This window comes from Notolepis coatsorum, assembly GCF_963971535.1.
Source record: "Notolepis coatsorum genome assembly, chromosome: 9".
NCBI lineage: Eukaryota > Metazoa > Chordata > Actinopteri > Aulopiformes > Paralepididae > Notolepis > Notolepis coatsorum.
Window position 1 is genome coordinate 291,322 of NC_140173.1, and position 17,630 is coordinate 308,951.

Sequence of the window (17,630 nt, forward strand, 5' to 3'; positions counted from 1 at the left end):
ATGAGGTATGAGTTGCCAATAAATATAAAGTGTGTTAAAGTGTGTAAAGTGGGTGCTACAGTGAGTTGTTTATTTAAAGTGAGTGTGTACATGTGGATGTGTGTGCTGTGAGTGTGTGATGGTTTGTTACATAGGGCTAGATCCACAAAGAATGGATTGCACGGTGCTGGTTGCACCCTTACTTACAATTCATTATGAATTGAAAATGGGGGACCCTGATGTAAACAAGACTGTATTGTACCCATTCTGCAATCTGTTAATAAAATTTCCATTCAATCAATCACCATGCAGATTGATTGATTGAATGAACATTGTATTAACAGATTGCAGAATGGGTACAATACAGTACGGCTCAATACATACAATTGTTAAGGGGATGCAGACCAGAGAAAGACTTTCATCTTGTTTACATCAGGGTCCCCCATTTTCAATTCATAATGAATTGTAAGTAAGGGTGCAACTTGCACCGTGCAATCCATTCTTTGTGGATCTAGCCCATAGTGTTAATTGTCATTGAGCATCCTGATGGCCTGGGGATAGAAGCTCTTTCTGAGTCTCTCTGTGCTTGCGATGAGACTCCGGTATCGCTTGCCTGACTGCAGCAGTTCAATGAGGCAGTTGTTTGGGTGGCTAGAGTCTTTTATTATTCTCTTAGCCTTACTCTTGCAACGCTTGTTGTAAATGTCTTGGAGAGTGGGAAGCCCACCTCCAATTGTGCGTTCGGCTGAACGGGCCACTCTTTGTAGTCTGCTACAGGTAGCTAGTATACGCCCATCAACAACAGCTTGTGAAACGTCCATCCGTGTGTGAAGACTTACAGCATAGCTCCAGAGTGCTTATAAGTCCCAGGTTTGTGCTAAAACTATATTAAATATTATAGCTATGGATCTAATACTATAGTCGATTGTCATTGAGTTTCTTCTGGTCAAGATGCAAAAAACTAAAAAAATGTCATCAATACATTCCCGTTTTATACCGTGGTGAATATGAGTATACGGTAGTTTAATTTAGAGTCATCCTGTGTAATCCCAGGAAACGCCGCTAAACAGCGTTTTATTGCATTTCATTAGGAAGCGTGCCATTCCTCGCTTGGATCGACAATCAATCTGAAATCAATGCTAGATTATCGGTATTATGTTCCTCATGCATGCATGAAAGGGTGGGGGGGGGGGGGTTTCTATGCTTCGATCGTCACCAACGGAATACGTTACACAGTACATTACAGACACACGCTCCGATCGCGGGGAAGGAATTATCGGATCAACGCAAGATTGATAACATATAGCCCTTACCTTGTCTATGATGTACTGCAAAAAGAATATTCCAATTATCTGATCGCCATTCCAAGTACTGATCACGATCGGGTTTCCAGCGTAATCCAGCATTGAACATGAACGTCCCGACCCTCGTCGATGCATCCGTTATAAGCGCTTGCCTTGCTCGAGTAGTTAGACCCCGCCCGCACGCCGCAGCTCGGCCCAGACACCAAGCCACATCGTTTCAAATGGAGTGCAATAGTGGCCGCAATGCGTTAGGTGGCGGTATTGGACGTTTCAGACCCATTCAGGACAGCCTGCACAGGCTGCCTGATGAATTATCAATGGAAATAGCGAATAAAAGAAATAACGATCAAGAAACGTGTTAATCCGTGAATGGCACTCAACCGTCGGGCGCCAGACACGTGTTTATCCGTGAATGGCACTGGATGTGTTAACACATTAATTGCCAAGAACGAGTTAACTCGTTATTGCCCGCCAATCGAATAACGCCAATAACGAGTTTACTCGTTTTTATAATCGTTATTTCTTTTATTCGCTAGATCTATTCATAATTCATGGCTGCAGCCTCTGCAGACCCTGGTGAATGTGACGGTCAACACGCCCTCTACTGCCTTGCGGAGCTATTGCACTCCATTGGAAACGGTCTTGTGTGTTTTCCGAGCCGATCTGAGCCGTGGGGGCGGGGTTTAAATACTCAGACGAGGCAGGCGCTTGTAGGTATGGCATGGAACACTAACCCCGCCCGCCCGTTCATGTGTAGCGCTCAGTAATGTCGGGGACAGGATCGCTGTGGATAACTGGAATGGCGATCAGATAATTGGGTTATTTCTTTTGCATTACATCAGAGACGAGGTAAGAACGCTATATAAAATCTTGCGTTGATTTGATATTTCTTTCTCCCGCGATCAAAGCTGTCTGTGTGGACTGTGTGTGGCTGTTTACCGTTGGCTGCGGTGGGGGGGGGGCAGTCGACGGCGTTATTAGATCCATAGCTATAATATAAAATATAGTTTTAGGACTCGCAAGTTTGGCATTCTAAAACTATATCCATTGAATAATGCACTGGCGCTGAAGGCCATCAACGCCCCCTGCTGCTGGCGTCCAATGTGTTTAGAGGTTAACCGTTTCAGATTGAGATGTATGCAATACTCTGGAGCATCAACTCAGACACAACACACTCCGCAGTCGTTCAGTATTGACAAAGCCTACATTGCTGGAATGATTAATTTCGCACATATACAATACGCAGAAGTATAAGTCTTTATTTGTCATCAGATTAACACACACACACATGCGATGGGCGATGCACAGGAACACACACACACATGCACTGAGACGTGTGTGTGTGTGTGCGTGCTCGGACGTGCGCTAAGGCTGCCTCGCTAAGCCGTTTATTTATTTATTTCTGGAGCATTAAATGCATTTATCCTCTCTGGTTGGATGGTGTATTGTACTTGTGCTGTATAATAACTATGGCTTCAATCGATTAAAATATTTTATCTGATTAATCGCATGATTGTCCATAGTTAACTCACGATTAATCGCAAATTAATCGCATATTTTTTATCTGTTCTAAATCTACCTTAAACGGATCTTTTTCAAGTTTTAATACTCTTATCAACATGAGTCAACAACTGCTTGCTTTATACAGCCATTTAACACAAAAGGATGACCCTCATGCATTGCAAATTTGCATCAAATTCAAAACAGAGTGATGCACAAAATAACTTAAAAGAAAATAATAATTTAAAACAACGAATAAAGTGTGCATGAAATAATAGGGGAAAGAAATGTTAGGAACTTGTTACATTCACCCACACAAGGGCTGAGGACTTGCATCCCCCACTCCCTATCTCTCTCTCTCTCACACTCTCCCAGCTCTCTCTCTCTCTCCCAGCTCTCTCTCTCTCTCCCAGCTCTCTCTCTCTCTCCCAGCTCTCTCTCTCTCTCTCTCTCTCTCTCTCTCTCTCTCTCTCTCTCTCTCTCTCTCTCTCTCTCTCTCTCTCACACACACACTTTGAGTCAGAAACAAACATAGTATCAATGAGAGTATCAATAATACACCTGAGTGAAATAATTTAAGAAAAAGGAAAAAAAAACGTTTAAAAAATAAAAAATTTAAAACGTTAATTGTGCGTTAAAAGAAATAGTAGCGTTAAAATAATTGTGCGTTAATACTGCGTTCAATTTGACAGCCTTAATAATAACAATACATTTGAATGTAATCAAATTTTGATATCAGTCGCACAAGCCTCATCCGCCTTATAAGGAGCATGCGGGGCGTGTCTGTATGCAAATGAATTCAGATTCAGAGTTTTTATTTGCCACATGGAAGCAATACAATCATACTGTTTTCATACAAAATCATAAATACAGTTCTACCATGGGCAAAAGGAGCAGGAATATGGTTAAACTTAAACTAAACAAGTATCAGTATCAGTTTCATTTGTTCATTTCAAACCATACAACCTATACAATACAAGACAACCACAAAACAGCACTACAACCACCACAAAACAATAGACAACAGCAACAACAGACACCACCCATGGTCCGAAAAGTGGGACGGAAGAAGCCAAGCCTGTGAACTTCCATTCCCCACACCCCGGCCATCACCGCTACACACACAACATGCAACACAGCTCCGCTTCCCACATTCCCCCGACATCTCAACAAGACACACATGAGTCTGACCAGTCAATACATATTTTATATACATACTCCTTTTAATGCCAAACATCATGTTCACCCTCCTCCTTATACCTTTCCAATATTCCTTTTTTTAACTTTATTTTAAACTGTTATATGTTTTTACTCAATTTAACCTCCTCGTCCAATCCATTCCATAATCTTACTCCACAAACAGATATACACATAGATTTTAGAGTGGTTCTTACACCCGGTTGCTGGAGTTTCTGTTTCCCTCTAAGATTATAAATCCTGGTTCCTACCCTCTCAGTGAACCGATATTGGATGGGGGTTGGAAGAGAGTTATGTGAAGCTTTGAACATGATTTCGGCAGTTTTAATTTTGATCAAGTCCCATAATTTAAAAGCTGATGCTTGTAAAAACAATGGGGTAGAGTGTTGGTTGTACTTAGCATTGTACACAATCCTAATGGCCTTTTTTTGCAGAATATAAAGCTGTGATATCTTGGAACGATAAGTATTACCCCATACTTCCAGACAATAATTTAAATATGGGACTACAAGTGCATGGTAGAGGATGAGAAGTGACCTTTGGTTGACAAAATTCTTGGATCGATACATAATCCCCACACTTTTGGCCATCTTGGATTTTACATGACTGATGTGTGGTTTCCAGCTTATCCTGTCATCTATGATCACCCCCAGGAATGTGGTTTGATTGACTCTTTCAATACATACCTTGTCTATCATAACTTTCATTGTTATGTCACTATTGCGCTTTCCAAATAACATTAATTTAGTTTTACTCAAATTCAACAACAATTTATTCTCATCAAACCATTTTTTTAACTTGATCAACTCCTGTGTGATCACCTGCAAAAGATCCTGCAAATCTTGCCCTGAACAAATTATATTAGTGTCATCTGCAAAAAGAATGAATTTCATGATGGATGATACTCTACATATGTCATTAATATATAATAAAAACAATATCGGACCCAAAATTTACCCTTGCGGTACTCCGCAGACGATGTTCATCAGTGTTGACCTATGTTTGTCAATTTGTACAAATTGTTTCCTGTCTTCCAAATAACTTTCCAACCAATTTAGAACAGTTCCTCTAATACCACATCGATCCAGTTTTTTTTAATAATATACCATGATCTATAGCAGGGGTCAGCAACCTTTTTGACATAGAGTGCCTGTTTGAAATATAGTTGTAACTAGTGTGCCTCAACAATATTCCATGCATCGTATTTTTTTCCCCTCATAATCAGGTATTTTTAATGATCATTTTTACATTATTACATCATTATTGTTATTATTAACAATATTATTATGATGGTTGTATCAACCCTAAATCTGAGTTGGGGGGGGGGGGGGGATGCAATGCAGACAAACAGCTGCATACAGTGCGACCATTTCACTCACATTTGCCCATTCATTTTTGGACACATCACACACCATCAGTGTGTGTACTGTACGTGTGCTGTCATAGCTCCACCTACAGGCCTAATGGAGAACACCAGGAGAACACCAGGATGTGAATGGAGGGTGAATGTGAGGTATATCGTGTAAATAAGTTTTGATTGATCGCAAGACTACACTGTAAAAAAAAAAATAATAATAAGTTACCAGAACTTAAAAATATTGAGTTCAGTTACTGTGCATTAAGGTTTTCAGTTTTCAATCCATAATAAGTTAACAGAAAAATAAGTACACAACCACATTATTTCAACCTAATAAAACTATGTTTATTGTCATTGTTTTAAGAACACAAGTTGACTTGGTAATACTCACATTTTGAGTAAAAAAATGGCTTTTAACATGTGCAATGTTCAGGGCGGCTACGTGGCGTAGTGGGCAAGGCGCTCGCCACGAAATCTGGAGACGCTGGGCTCGCCTGTTCGAGCCCAGCGCTCCACATTTGCTTTCAGTTTAGCTGGTCGTCCGTACTAATACACATTGGCCGTATTAGGGGGTGGGAAACTGATGGGTGGGGATCGGGCGTTGTGGACAGCGACTCCTACAGGTCGGTTGGTGCGCCTGCGCAGTGGAATCAGGAAGTGTCGGGGGCAGCGTGAGCCTCCCACGCGTTACTCCTCACCACTGAGAGATCGAGCTGCGCAGGTGAAAAGATGCGACTGCTGTTACCTCAAGTACCGGAGGGGACTTGTGCTATGTATGACTTAGTCCACATTGCAGCCGGCTTGTGGGAGGCAAGAAACAGCGTTCGTGACAGGGGAGGGTTGAATTGGATGATACGAAATTGGGATGGGAGAAAATATAGAAAATGGGAGAAAAAGTGGATAAAAAAAAACATGTGCAATGTTCAATGAAATAGAAAAATAAATAATAAAATGTGTTGATTAATCCCACTGGTCACAATGGTGACCATAATAATCTTTTTGTTATAAGGCTCTGCAAATGTTACTGAATGATGTAGCAATGTATTTCCAGCTAAATTGAAATAATAAACAAATAAAGGGTCTCAATTAAATATGTGGTAGTAAAAAGAACCTGTGGGAGGATTTCAACAAGATAAATGCGACAACAGTGCAAAATATTTCACTATTGTGGTGATAAGAAAGTAGTGAGCCAGAGACGTAGGTCGAGTTGAGTACTTTACTTATCCTGCACATAGCATTTACAATAACAACCACCCGTCACCCGGAAGTGGCATTTAACCTTTCCCCTAACCAGTACAACCCACACTCTTAAAGGCACAAGCCCACCTTGGTGAATGTCTCTTAATATAGGTCACCACACAGGCCCCCCCCAGAATTCACCAAAACAAAAACTGCAACTAATTAATAGCCAGTGATCAGTCCATCAATGAACAGATTACCGCATGAAATAGTGGAGGGGGACGGATCAAGCGGCCGAACCGACCGCGCTTAACCAGAGGGGGATTAAGGGAGAGAAGTGGGACCAGCGGCCGGGCCACGGAAGGGGCCAAGGCCGGAACAGAGGACGGGCAGGGGTCTGAGCCGAAACCGGGGGGCGCCCCCGCCGCGGGGGTAGGGCCAACTGAACTGGTTCGTCCTTGTCCAAGTGGGCAGGCTTAAGACGGTCTATAGTGACCCGCTCCGGCCTGCCCCCATGTCCACAACAAAGTTTTTAGTGCCTGCCTCCAGGACACGGAAAGGCCCGTCATAAGGGGGCTGCAGCGGGGTCCGATGGCTGTCGTGCCGGATGAACACATATTTGGCCAATGGCAGGTCCCTGGCGATGTAGGACTGGGGAGGGCAGTGGCGGGATGTTGGAATGGGAATAAGGGCATCGGCAACACCCCGGGACACTGTTTCGATGGGAGGCGACGGACCAGGAAGCTGTGGCCTCCGGAAGAAACTCCCCAGGGACCCGCAGCGGCTGGCCGTACACCAGCTCGGCGGACGAGGCCTGGAGGTCCTCTGGAGGTCCACGGGAGGCGGTCAACCCAGTTGCCATCCGTAAGGGCAGCCAGAAGAGCGGCCTTCATGTCCCTATGGAACCGCTCGCAAAGCCCGTTGCCCTGCGGGTTGTACGCCGTAGTGCGGTGGATCTTCACCCCCAGGTGCTCTGCAACTGCAGTCCAGAGCTCCGAAGTGAACTGGGGGCCCCTGTCGCTTGTGATGTCCCCCGGTGTGCCAAAACGGGCCACCCAGCAGCCGATGAAAGCCCGGGCCACCTCCGCTGCCGTAGTGGAGGACAGTGGAACAGCCTCCGGCCACCTGGTGGTCCTGTCCACCATGGTGAAGAGGTGAGTATATCCGCGGGAGGGGGGCAGGGGGCCCACCAGGTCCACATTCACGTGATCGAACCGCATCTCCGGCACTATAAACGGTGCCAAAGGGGCTTTGGTATGGCGGTGCACCTTGGCGCGCTGGCACGCCACACATGAGCCAGCCCAGGTCCTAACATCCTTCCGGAGGCCAGGCCACACAAACTTGACCCCCACCAGCTTAGTCGAGGCCATCACACCTGGGTGGGAAAGGCCGTGAATCATGTTAAAAACCCGGCGCCGCCAGGCCGTAGGCACCATAGGGCGCGGTTGGCCAGTGGAGATGTCGCAGAGGAGAGTGGCATTAGCTGTGTCGAACACCACATCCTCCAGCTGCAGTGCAGTAGGGCCCGTCCGGTAGGCCTGAATGTCTGAGTCTGTGGCTTGGTCTGCCGCCATGGCGGCATAATCGAGTCCCAAGTGGACGGACCCGATGACCGCCCTAGAGAGGCAGTTGGCGACAAAGTTGTCCTTGCCCGCCACGTGCTGAATGTCCGTGGTTAACTCGGAGATCGCCGATAGCTGCCGCTGCTCGACCACGGCTCCGAGGTCTTGGCCATGGAGAACGTCAGCGGCTTGTGGTCCACAAAGGCAGTGAACTGGCGGCCTTCCAACAGGAATCTAAAGTGCCTAGTGGCGAGGAACAGACCCAGCAGTTCCCTGTCGAAAGTACTGTACTTACGCTCGTTGTCGCAGATCTGTTTGCTAAAAAAGGCCAGTGGCTGCCAGGCCCCGCCCACCCACTGCTCGCACACCGCCCCCACTGCATAGTCAGAGGCGTCTGTCGTGAGGGCGACCGGGGCAGTGGGAGAGGGGTGCGCCAGCAGAGCAGCGTTGGCTAGCGCGGTCTTGGCAGCCCCAAAAGCGCTGTCCATCCCCGAGGACCAGTCTAACTCGTCCTTGGGCACCTTGCCCCACAGGGCCTCATACAAGGGGCGCATGAGGTGGGCAGCATGGGGAAGGAACCGGTTGTAAAAGTTCACCATGCCCAGGAACTCCTGTAGAGACTGTACTGTGCGGGGGCGAGGAAAACTGGCAACGGCCTCCACCCTTGCGGGGAGTGGGGTGGCTCCCTGTGGAGCGACGTGGTGTCCGAGGAAGGTGATGGAGGACTGCCAGAACTGGCACTTGGTCGGGTTGACGATGAGGCCGTGTTTACTGAGCCGCTCAAACAGCTGCTGGAGGTGTGTCATGTGCTCCTCTATGGATGCACTGGCTACAAGAATGTCATCCAAATACACAAACAAAAACGGCATGTCCTGGAGCACAGAGTCCATCAGCCGCTGAAACGTCTGCGCCGCCCCCATGAGTCCGAAAGGCATTCTTAGGAACTCAAAAAGTCCAAAGGGTGTAATGACAGCTGTTTTGGGCACGTCCCGTGGATGGACCGGCACCTGGTGGTACCCGCGCACCAGGTCCACCTTGGAGAAGATGACGGCCCCCGCCAGGTGGGTAGAGAAGTCCTGTATGTGCGGGACAGGGTACCGGTCGGGGGTTGTGGCGTTATTAATGCGACGGAAATCGCCGCAGGTGCGCCATCCCCCGCCAGTTTTTGTAACCATATGTAATGGAGAAGCCCACGGGCTGTTCGAGCGGCGCACAATACCAAGTCGCTCCATGGTGGAAAACTCCCCCCTGGCGATTGCCAGCTTGGCTGAGTCGAGACGCCAAGCCCGGGCATAGACTGGGGGGCCTTCGGTAGTAACATGGTGTTCCACCCCGTGTTTGGCCACTGCAGATGAGAACGTGGGTGTGGTGAGGTCAGGGAACCCGGCAAGCAGGCGTTCATACGGGTCCCCGGTGGCAAGTGTGTTCAACAGGCAGAGAGCTCCACCCCCCCCCAACCGCCCCAAGTGTGCAGGGGTAAGAGGAAAAAGAGAAGGCATCGATCAAGCGACAGTTTTTCACATCTAACAACAGACTGAAGGCACAGAGGAAGTCTGCTCCCAGGAGCGGCGTGGACACCGCAGCTATCACAAAACCCCAGCCGAAACGGCGCTCCCCAAAACACACCTCCACATACCTGGTGCCGTAAGTACGTATGGGCGTACCGTTCGCTGCGTCCATCTGGGGCCCGTGTCTGCCGTCCATGGTGTCCACGCCCTGTGCCGGCAGGATGCTGCGTTGTGCGCCCGAGTCCACCAGCAGCCGCCGGCCGGACAAGGAGTCAGTGATGAACAACAGCTTGCAGTCATGGCCGGCACCCACAGCCACTAATGAGCGCCGGCCCTGGCGTTTCCCTGCCCCTTGAAGCTGCATGGCTTGCGACACTGCTTGGCCCTGTCCCCAAACCTGGCATGGTAATAACAGAGCCCGTCGTCGGGTTGGCGTCTGGCTGTCACCGCAGCCGCGGTGTCTGTATAAGCATCCAGTGGTGGGGCTGAGGTACCCTGGTGGGGCAGCAGTGCATGGACAAACTGCTGCTGCCTGTTGGCCAGGAAAACCCTGTCTGCTTCTGCAGCCAGGCCGCGATAGTCTTTGGTGGAGGAGAGGAGGGAACTGGCCAGTGCCGTGCGCACAGGCACTGGAAGCTGCCGTAGAAAAATGTGCGTGAACAGAAAGGAGGGATCTGCTGATCCCAGCACAGCCAGCATCTTCTCCATCAACTCTGATGGTTTGCCGTCACCGAGGCTGTTGAGGGACAGCAGGCGGTCCGCTTTCTCTAACTCTGACAGTTCATACAGCTTCAGAAGGAATGTCTTTAGCGCATTGTACTTGTCAGCTGCCGGCGGATCCTCCAACAGCATCATCGCCCGTGCCGTCGTCGAAGCATCCAACGCTGCCACCACATGGAAGTATTTGGTTATGTCCTGCATTATTCCTCTCAGCTGGAATTGGGCTTCGATGTGTTGAAACCACGGCCGGGGATTATGCTGCCAAAAGTCGGGCAACTTCACGGTCGCAGTGTAAATGTTCGCTTGTAACATATTAGCGTCGTTAGCATTCGGCGCGGGTGCTTGCGGTTGCGCGACGCCGTTGTCTTGAGACATAATGCTAATGACGTTTAACGTTAACAAATGTTCTTCACAGGGTCACCAATGTGGCGATAAGAAAGTAGTGAGCCAGAGACGTAGGTCGAGTTGAGTACTTTACTTATCCTGCACATAGCATTTACAATAACAACCACCCGTCACCCGGAACCGGAAGTTGCATTTCACCTTTCCCCTAACCAGTACAACCCACACTCTTAAAGGCACAAGCCCACCTTGGTGAATGTCTCTTAATATAGGTCACCACACTATAATATTTCAAAGAAAAAGAAAAAAATTATTATAATATATATATATATAATTTTTTTAATGCTGCCCCCTGTGCCTATGAAAATGCATGCGTGCCTAGGGTTGCCTACCCCTGATCTATAGTATCAAACGCCTTCTTAAAATCTATAAATATTCCTACAGCTAATTTCTTATTGTCCATACATGTGGTGATTTCCTCAATTAGGTCTGTAAGTGCCAATAAAGTTGATCTATTATGTCGGAAACCATACTGGCTGTTGGAAAGCAAGTTATTTTTTTCAATAAAACTGAAAAGTCTTATTGAAAAATGCTTTTCTAGTATTTTTGAGAACTGAGGTAGGAGAGAGACTGGCCGGTAATTTGTAAAAGTATGTTTATCCCCTGATTTAAATGGTGGTATTACTTTAGCTATTTTCATTTTATTTGGAAATGTTCCTGTTTGAAAGGATAAGTTGCAAATGTGAGTTAGTGGTTTTATAATTCCCCCAACAATTTTCTTAATCGTCTCCATATCAATATCATTATAATCTTTAGATTTTTTATTCTTACAGTTCAATACAGTGTCCATTACTTCATTTTCATCTACCGGATAAAGAAACATTGAGCTTGAGTTGAAGTCTATCAGTTTATCCAGTGACCCAGTTGTGAATGTAATTTTCTCTGCCAATTCAGGTCCATTCAGGCACGTGAACGCTTAAGTTTAAGAATAAGTGGGATTCATCATTCAACACACCTGTGTAAGAACAGATTTGGACGTTAAGAACGCGTTGATGAATGCGGCGGTGGCTTTTCTTATTTTTCTCTTAACTCATCCCCCGCCAACGACGATTCTACTCGTTATTGGCCGCCAATCGTTGAACGCCAACAACGTGTATACTCGTTATTTGATCGTTATTTTTTTTATTTGATATTTCTATTCATTACAGGCCCACTGACTCGGGGTTAACATTGGGAATCGCATTGAGAATGCCTAGGTGCAATACTGGCCGCATCACGCTAGACGGCGGTATCGAGCACCCTTTCTAACATTGTATCCTGAGCTGTGGGATGGCCAAGGGTTTCGCGTTACATTTTTCTTTGTCAGGCAAGACGAATGGTTCTGCCGGTTACATTGAAGCCCGTCAAATATGCCCAATCCTTTTTGGATTACTCCCGGCCACAGGTAAGGGCGATTTGACGTACATTTTAGCTTGATCCTGCAATGCTTTCATACCGATCGGGCTGATAACCGTTTTTAGTGTTCAATACGAATGCCGTTACTGACTATCAAATAATCAGAAACTATCCGCCCCCCCCCCCCTTTTCATGCATTCATGATGGAACATAATAGCTATGATCTAGATTTGATTTCGGGATAATAGCGTATAAGGCCAAGACATATAAAGGCTGACCTTCGAAGCTTTTTTTGGCAATCGAAGCTTCGGGGCCGAGCTTCGATTTTAATTCAAAGCTTAGAGAAAAAATAAATTTTTTTTTTTTATTTTTTTTTTTTTTTATCTAATGTTGTGGGACTTGTACAGCACTTTGGTAAACGTTGTTGTTTTTAAATGTGCTCTATAAATAAAGTGGATTGGATTAATTAATTAAGTAGCCCCTTTCGTGACTGTGACGCAGCCAACAAGGTTTCACTCGGCTGCGCTGCCTGGGTGCAGTGGGGCTGCGCTCACAGCCAATGACATGACATTACATAATTATGTTGCAACCTTCGTCTATCAAGCAAACAATTATATAAATATTTATATGTAGTTGATAGAGACAAAGGCAGAATTCGACTTAATTAAGCACGTTTTATTAACACTATGGTCGCCAAAAACGCCTTACCACGTCATTCCCCGCCATGCTCATTCTGCCAAAGACGCCGTACCACGTCTTTGATATCAATATTTCAAAAATCTGTGATCGCAATCATATTTCTCCCCCGGAGAGTTGAAATCTACTGTTGATCCCCTCTCAACTCTCCAACGGTTCAAGAGCGCCATCTGGTGGCCGATCGGCGGATCGCTCAAACCCGAAACAGGAAATGGAAGCTGGTGCTCATTCCAATTCGGTCCGATCACTCGCTAATAGTCCCAGGACTCGAGCTAGACACAATGGATAGCAATCCGTTACCAATAACTCGATAAACAACATGATTTGGACGTATATACTATTATACAACCTGGAGATGGATCGCATATTTCTACATCCCATAATAGGAATATTTCTGCTCCACGCTCATCGCCCAACGGCCCGAGTAAGCTACGGTTAGTTTCAGCGTTGTTTTCTAACGTGTTCGATACAAACTGCTCTAATGATCATATCACCCACACTAGATGAATCATCTAACGTTGGCCACGGAATTATAAACGACCCCCCCCCCATCCGGTCAACATCAGATGATAAGTAGTAACTTCTAGAAGCACGTCCATTTGAAATGTTTTATCTCGCGCCGATTGCTATCAAACTGTATACAATCATCAATATAATGCATTTAGGGCTATAAATCACGTTCTGGAGAAAGCTGCAGAAAACGATAAAAACATACTTATACTTTAGACCGTATTTTAGTATGAATATGTGAATGAAAAAGTATAACGTTGCTACACCCTGAACAATAGATACTTGATGTTGAATGGGCCATAGTAATGTCAATTTAGCAATACAATTTAAAAAGTTATAGCCCTGCAAAGAAGGGGAACTTCTCCATAGACAAATAGAGCTGGCGTGGGATGGTTTATTAAGAATATAAGCCTGGCGACCAAAGTGTTAAGACATATTTTTATATGGGTCGGGACACGTTAAAAAAGCAGCACAATGAACACAAATCTGTCCGACATAGTCTTAAATAACAAACGGCATTGCTTCGCTTCTTCGTCGACATGTCTGCTGCACATGTCCTTGTTGTTTTCAACACAGATAATCTCCACGTGCTTGTTGTAGAGAGGTGGAGTCGAGGCGCCGCTTACTTTCGTTTCATTGGAATGGAGGCGGGAAGGCGCCGCTTACTTTCGTTTAATTGGAATGGAGGCGCAAGATTTTGGAGGCAAAAAAAATTTATAATAATATTAAAAAATAATTATATATTTTTTTCTTTTTTTTCACTTAGATTTTTTTTTATGTTTGAAGCTTGTGCCATCGAACGAAGCTTTGAAGCTTCGAAGTATTTAAGACAGCCCTATGAATTACCCTAGACCGTTCTAAAACCATACTTATATTCACCATGGTATAAAACGGGAACATATGGATGGAAAAATTATTTCTTTTTTGCATCTTGAACGGAATATAGGTGATGTCAAATGGGCCATAGTATTATCCATAGCTATAATATAGAATATAGTTATAGCTCTACAAACAAGGTGACTCAGTCCTATATTTTAACAATGCGACCACAGGGCTCCGACTAATCCCCGGCGCAATGAGTTAACAGACGGTTAAGAAAAAATATAAGAAAGATAATAAGAGTATTGGTGAATGAGGCCCATTTTTTCTTCTCCTGCCAATAAGCTCTTGGTATACAAGTAGCATAGCTCAGTGCGTAGTGTAAACAGCATAGCTCCTTTAACACTTTCCGCGCCAGACCCGATGATGGTCGTTATTTCTTTTATTTCCTATTTCCATTCATTATCCATCCAGGGAGCCTGGTGTTATCATTGGGAATAGGTCTGAAATCGCAAAAGTCCAATACCGCCACCTGGTGGCTTGCGGCCGGTATTCCACATCCTTTGAAACTATGTGTATTGCGTTGATCCAATAATTCCTCCATTGCGATCGGAGCGCATGTGTGTAATGTACTGTGTAGCGTATTCCGTTGGTGATGATCAAAGCATAAAAAAACGACCCCCCCCCCCCTTTCATAGAGCCATATGGAATCCGCGATCACGGAATCGCGGACGGAATCGCGGAATTGAGCAATAAAAATGGAATCAACTATAAAAAAAATGAATTAAAAAACGTTTTTTTTTTTTTTACTTTTTTTTTTTTTATGTTGTGGGACTTGTACAGCACTTTGTTCAACTTTGTCAGTGCTGTAAAGTTGAAACCTTTTTAAATATTAGACAAACAAAGCACTTTGCTTTCATGACATGTTGTAAGCAGTCATTTGAGGCTTCATAAAAGCAGCACAATGAACACAAATCTGTCAGTGCCGAGTCCGACCTCATCTTAAATAACAAACAGCATTGCTTGTTGTAGTTAACAAAGAGAGGCAGAGTTGATTTTGCAAAAATATATATACCTTTTTATTTTTTTTATAATCGAATTTTATTTTCATATTCGAATCCCATGCCCATCGAACGAAGCTTCGAAGTATTTAAGACAGCCCTATTAAATGGACTGTTATATCTTATTAAATTGTGGACATTTATTCATTCCCACTTATTAGACACTATTTCTGATGGTAAAATGAGCGTACAAAGCAAAATACAGAATTCTGAAATATTAAAACGGAAAAAACGGAATTTGGAAAAAAATAAAATGGAATTTGGAAAAAAATAAAACGGATTTCATATGGCTCTACCCTTTCATGTAGCATGTACAGACGAGAAATTACAAAGCTTTTAGTGAATTGCACGTATTGCTGCATAGCGTCGTTTTCTGGGATTAGACAGGATTATTCTAAAACTATAGTCATATTCACCACGGTATAAAACGGGAATGTATGGATGAACAAATTATTTCTTTTTCTCATATTGAACGATAGATAGGTGATGTCAAATGGGCAATATTATTATATCCATAGTAGGGATGCCCCGATCGATCGGCCACCGATCGTTATCGGCCGATACTCAGTATAAATATGCAATCTGTGAATTCCGATAATGAGTCATATTCGCCGATCGCGGAAACCGATCAAGCGAAGCTCTCACTCGCTGTCTGTCTCAGACACACACGACCTGCAAACTGCCGCTGCTCCTCCTCCCTAGCCCCGCCCGCCCCCGTGTAGAGTTTGTAAACAAAGAGGACTGAGAGCCAGGCGGCTCCTCTGCTCGAGTCTGTAGTGCATTCGACCTGCGCTAACGTTAGCTACCTAGCTATCGTTACTGTTTAAACAAAATTACCCAGTCAACTATTCACGTTTAGTAGGCATTGTCTAACGGTATTTAGCCGGCTAGCTACCGATAGCTCCTGATATCAACAAATGATCCAGAAAGTCTAGTAGTCCATGTTCATACCTCCGTTAGCTTGCGTTAGCTGATGTTAGTTTACTGTTCAAAACGAAATGTCCCATTGAACTAAAGTTCTGTCTTAACGTCATCTAGCCGGCTAGCAGTAGCTACAGATAGCTCTTGATATCAATGTCTTATAACATTGATTTAATGCGTATTCGAGCTGAGGGCTTGCTGAATGTGAAATGACCAAAGCACACGTTACCAATAGGGTCCCACTGCAGCGCCGGAGAATCCTTTTTGGAGCTGGAGGCTACTAGAGTACACACAGACAGTGGAGCTGTTTGCAGATAGCGAGCATTTTGACTTGTTGCGTGGTGGCAATGTCTCGCAGATAATACAAGTACAAGTCTAATTATATAATATATATATTTTATAAAAAAAAAAAAAAAAAAAACTTTTTATATAAAATAATTTTTTATTTCTTTTTAATCAAAAACAATCGGTATCGGATCGGTATCGGCCGATATGGCTCACGACGATCGGTGATCGGTATCGGTGGCAAAAAACGTGATCGGGGCATCCCTAATCCGTAGCTATAATATATAATATAGTTTTAGCCCTGCAAACACCACCACGTATTCCTATTAGGGATGCTCGATATTGGCTTTTTTACCGATACCGATATACCGATATTGTCCAACTCTTAATTTCCGATTTCCCCCCCCCAAAAAACTGAATCATTTCAGGTAATTAACATTACATATCTCTTGTTGTGGAATTAACACAACATTATGCATACTTTTGACAATAAATAAAATCATAATTTGTTCTTACTTGCTTGCCTGGGTAAATAAAGGTTATAGAAATGTAAAAAAAAAAGAAAATAATCAAATAAAAGAATTTTGAAAACCGATACCGATATTTTCCGATATCACATTTGAATGCCGATATCGGCCGATAATATCTGTATATAGTGTAGTTTTATGAAATGTATACGTGCATCGAAAGCCCTGGGTCTCCTCTTTCTTAGGACTACAACGATTTCATGACGGCGAACACTTAAAATCATTGCTAAACTAACGTAGTGCTGAAAATATACAATTTGACAGCTGTTTTGATAGGGTTAGGGTCTTTACTCTTTGCTACAGTACATTTGAAAAAGGAACACAACATCACTTAATTAAGAATTTGTTCTTAATTGCTTGCCTGGGTAAATAAAGGTTAAATAAATAAAAAATACTGACTGTATTGATCTATTTGTGACGTGAAATAAATCTTGTACCGGGCCGATCGGGCTTAAGAGGTTATGCAATAGCTCAGTACATAGGTTGTATATGTAGCGAGTACTGTATGGACCAAAGTTGCCGGAAGCCTCCCTGTCATGCTTTCAAGATATGTCCACTTGCTTGTGACATTATATTGACTAGAAAGTTATCTATTTCTGAATGAAATGAGCTATAGGTTTGATATACATTTGATTGACAAAACAGGCGTTCTAACCATGAATGCTTATGATTCAATAGCGCTAGCTAAGTTACGCATAGTACTTGCGGGAAAGTAGGCTAATCTCAAATCGTTGGGGATGCACTCAGAATAGGCATTGGTTTAAAATA

The 17,630-nt window shown here is 44.4% G+C and overlaps 1 protein-coding gene across 3 annotated transcripts in view; it reads left to right on the forward strand.

The window, feature by feature from the left end:
* cfap36 (cilia and flagella associated protein 36) overlaps nt 1-17,630 on the forward strand; it is a 140,709-nt gene that overhangs the window by 54,751 nt on the left and 68,328 nt on the right. The window lies entirely within an intron of this gene.